The sequence below is a fragment of the Elephantulus edwardii genome, unplaced genomic scaffold (assembly GCF_000299155.1).
Source record: "Elephantulus edwardii isolate Elephantulus edwardi_28Jun2011 unplaced genomic scaffold, EleEdw1.0 scaffold00133, whole genome shotgun sequence".
Classification (NCBI taxonomy): Eukaryota; Metazoa; Chordata; class Mammalia; order Macroscelidea; family Macroscelididae; genus Elephantulus; species Elephantulus edwardii.
In genome coordinates this window covers 494,151-498,788 of record NW_006399883.1, presented here as the reverse complement: position 1 = coordinate 498,788, position 4,638 = coordinate 494,151, and positions in this window count along the sequence as shown.

Below are 4,638 nucleotides of genomic sequence, written 5' to 3'. Positions count from 1 at the left end.
TCAGCAGAGAACCAGAGACCAACATGATGAGAGACAGGTGACTTGGGACTGCTGCTTCATGGAACCAAAGGCCTTCACTCAAGTTTGATGGAGAATTGAGAGAAGACATCATAACTGACAAGACTAAAAGAATTTTGTAGCACTGGCCTAAGACATAAGAGTGAAAGTCAAAGGGAGCTCTGGTGGCCTAGTGGCAAGAAGCTGCACTGCAATCCCGAAGATGCAGATGCACTGAATTCACCAGATGCTCACCTGGAACAGGAGGGGCAATCTCCTCCTGTGCCAGTCGGATCCAATTAGACAGTGCACAGAAAGAGAGAAAGAAGGTGCAAAGACACCAGTGATCTAGTCTAACCAAATTTAAAAAAAAATGACTGAAGGTCAAAGGGCTTGTGCCACACTTGAGATGCTATCTGGATTGTATCCTGCTGCCAACCTTAATTATAGCATGTTAACTTCCCTAATAAACCCCAGAATGTGAGTATGGTTCTTTGTTTTCTGTGAGCTATTGCAATGAAGTTAACACCCAGTAGATCAGTAGGACTGGTGTTGAAATTAGTAGAAGTGGGTACAAGAGCATAGGAGACAATGTATGACCTTCTAGTAATTTTGTTTTATGGATTTTATTGACAGGGAAAGCTCCCCTTTGTGGAGTTAGTTGAGGTCAGATACGGCCATCTCCAAGTGGCCCTTACTCTTGTTACAACTTGACTGTTAAAGATCAGCTCTTAAGATCCACCAGGGTTCCCCAGCAGTCCCATGGATATGTCTCTTGCTTCAACAATGTTTGGACAGTGCAGACCCGGTGACTCCCCACCTCCAGCCTCTAACTACCCTCCAACTTCATCTCCAGGTGTAATCTCACGACCATCTTAGCCATCTCCTATTTTCAGGACCAGCTAACAGCATTTTACTGTTAGCTCCAAAACCTCGAGCTCTCAGATCTGTCAAAATAATCTACTGAAGCGAAGGCCAGCATCAACCAGCTGGTCAACCTGCACATGCAGGCCTCTTACACCTACCTCTCTCTGGGTTTTTATTTTGACTGTGACAATGTGACCTTGGAAGGAGCGGAACATTTCTTCCACAAGTTGGCAAAGGAGAGGTGCAAGGACACCAAGCATCTCTTGAAGCTGCAAAACCAGCGCAGTGGCCAGTTTCGTCTTCCAAGATATACAGAAGCCATCCCAGGATGAGTGAGGTAAAACCCTGCATGCCATGGAAGCAGTGTTGGCCTTAGAGAACATAAATCAGGCCCTTCTGAATCTGCATGCTGAGGTTTCTGTCCACACAGACCCCTATTTCTGTGACTTTCTGGAAAACCACTTCCTGGATTAAGAAGTGAAACTGTTGAAGAAGATGGGTGACCATCTGACCAACATTAGAAGACTGGGTGGTCCCCAGGCTGGGCTGGTCGAGTATCTCTTCAAGCTACTCACCCTCAAGCACGATTAGTGGCCTGGGGGAACTTGTAGGGGAAACCTCTGCATTCCCCTGCCATCAGCAGCAAGCTTCTCTTTCCCAGCCTACTATAGGATCTTATGCACCCAAAAGTCCCTTGCCCAAGCCTTGGACCAAATGGAACAATAAAGCTTTTTGGAAATTTTTTTTTTTTTTAAAAAAAAAGGATCCACCAGTCACTCCATGGGATACAGATTTGGAAAACAGCTCCCTTAAATATTTCCGCTTTAGAAGCCCTATGGAGCAGTTCTACCCTGTCCTATAGAGACACGGTGTCAGAATCCATCTGAACAGCATTGGGTTTGTTTTTTACAAGTCAATTTCACAGTTAAATTTTTAAATTTTCCCTTTTCTTATATTGCTGTCAGGTAATGTGGAGTGAACTCTGACTCATCATAACTCTATGCACAACTGAATGACATGCTGCCCAATCCTGTCACTAGCTCTGCTGTACTCAGGGTCATTAATGCAGTCATGCTGTCCATCCACCCGATTGAGGGTCTTCCTCTTTTCTCTGACCCTCGGCATTGCCAATGTGGTGTCCATCTCCAGTGACTGAACCTTCCTTTAATACGTCCAGAGTGTGTGAGACAGTCTCACCATTATCACTTCTAAAGAACATTTTGACTCTACTTCTGGGACATACTTGTTCTTCTGGCAGTCTGATATATTTAATATTCTCCAATAACATGATTCAAACACAAAGTCTTTGATCTCCCGCGATAATTATCTAGCTTTGGCAACCATAAGGAGTGATTGAAAATATCATGGTTTGAGTTAGCCACACCTTAGTCCTCAAAGTGACATCTTTGGAATGGTTTGTTATTGTTGTCTTAACAATTAAAAGAAGTGTTTTGCAGCAGCTTTACCCAATGCAGATTTCCCAGTGCAATATTTTTGATCTCCTGACTGCAGGTACCAAGTATATTATTAATTGTGTAGATGGAAATATACATTGCGCCCTTTCCTCTGATTTGACAGGACGGGACAGATATATTCAAGAGGACAAAGGGTCAGGGATTGCTTTGGATGTTAGGAGGGCGGGGCCTTGGCGTGGACAGGAGGTGGGACCCCACTCTTCCAGGGATCGCTAAGCCCTGCTCCTTTCTCGAGGTATCAGGCGCTACCCACAGTCGTCGAGCAGTAAACAGAACGCTGTCACCTCCCAGTCAATCAGTGACGCACCACGGCGCGAGACCGGTCACCGCCAGCCGGGTAGAGGCGGTGGCCTGGAGCATGACCTTCCATCCTAAAAGCTGTAGCCGCTCAACTCTTCCTCTCCCTGATTCCCCTCACTCTGCGGCAGTTCGCTCCGCCTGCCCCTTCGTCTCGGTTCCTCTGTCCCCTCCTCCCTTGCCCTAGTCCTTCAGTCCCAGAGGCGAGGGTCAGCGAGACTACCAAGTGAGAGCCGGGCGGTGTCTGAGGAATCAGCCGGCCACCGGTGAGGAGCCGAGCTCGGCCAGCTGCCCCGCAGCACAATAGAAAAGCGAACTAGAGGGAAGGGATGGCGAGTGGCAGCCATTCCCCTCATGTCGCCTGTGTTAATCTCCCTCGCTTCGGGCGCCTCACGCCTGCCACTATTGGGAGAGCGACCCAGGCAACTAATGACGTAGAGTCGCGGCGGAGCGAGCGATTGGAAGAAACATGCACGGCGGCGCCGCTTTGCCTCCTCCTCCCTGGCCTTGCCCTCTGCCTGCCCTCTGCATCCTCCGTGCTTACAAAGGTCCTCCAACATCCTTCTCACTCTGTGACCATTTTTGCCAGCAGCCTGAAGATACTGTCTTCCAAAACGCAGGCGCCGCTTGGAGGCTGCACTGACTTAAATGGGCAACAAGCGGTTGGCCAAGGTGCCGGGCCCCTTTAACGATAGATGCCTCTCTACTTCGCACTGGATTGTAGATGCCCTGTCTCGCCCTCCGGGTGGGCTGATACCAAGAACAAGCGGCAGGGCTGAGCCTGGAGTTGGGAAGCAGTTAACCCACCCTGTTGACGAGATTGGGCTCAACAATTTGTGATGTGCGCTGATAAGCAGAGATTGGCTACCCTGCAAAGTGAAGGATGCCCACCCAGGTGCCAGCATTCCTCCTGCTGCTAATAGTTTCATTCAGCATTGGCGAAGTACCAGGATTTAAGTGTTAAAACGAATAGTCAGCTTTCCTGCTTAGTCTGAGAAGCCACCGTGTGCGGTGGTGGAGCTGTACAAGGCCCATGCTGTTCTAACTGTGTAAATAATGATTCTCGGGACGGTCTGAAAAACAGGTTGCAGGACGTTTAGGACATTTTGTCCTGAGAGTGGGAACCAGTTCACTTATTCAAGATTTCTCTACACAGGGATTGTCCTGAGGAAAGTAAATTGTAAACACTCAGCAACTAGTTAGTTCTCAAACTTGAAAATATTCAATACTCAATTTTTCATGAAATCTTTCTAATAACTTCCCTTTTCCGAGTTTTTTCAAGCAGGAGGATCAGGCACCCCAACCCCTGTGCAGGCAAGGTCACACAGGTAGTATTGGTAGAACAAAAACTCAGTTTCCCCTAAACAGGTTGTGATTCTAATTTGTCAAACCAGAGCAAAAGATGTTCAGTTTCTATCTCCATGGATAGGGCTAAGAATAAGCCCTATCAGCATTATCAGTATAAATTGAACACTTCTCCAGGAACCTAATATTTGGAAAAATTGAGTTTCAAATTTAAAATATCACTTTAAAAAAGTATTGAAATCTTTATGTGTGTCTAGTTCCTTGATAGGCCCAGGGAAGATGCAAATGATATAAATGAATATTTTCATCCCCACAATTAATAATATGCTTGGTACCAGCAGTCAGGAAATCAGGAGAAGTATTGCACTGGGAAATCTGCGGTCAGGGACTTCTCCAAATTATCGAGGAACAATGATATCAGTTGGAGGACTGAGGTGCAACTGATTCAGGCCATAGTCTTTTCAGTCACTTGCTATGTTACTGAGAGTTGGACAATGAAAAAGAATGACAGATGAAGGAAGAACTGATGCTTTTTGAGCTGTGATGTTAAAGAAGAGTACTGGCTACTCCCATGGACTGACAAAGAGCCAATAGATATGTCTTGGGAAAAGTGCAGCCAGAAAAAGTGAAAAGTGCTCCTTGGACGCAAGGATGGAGAAACTTTATCTCACATACTTTGGGCATATTGCTAAAAGTG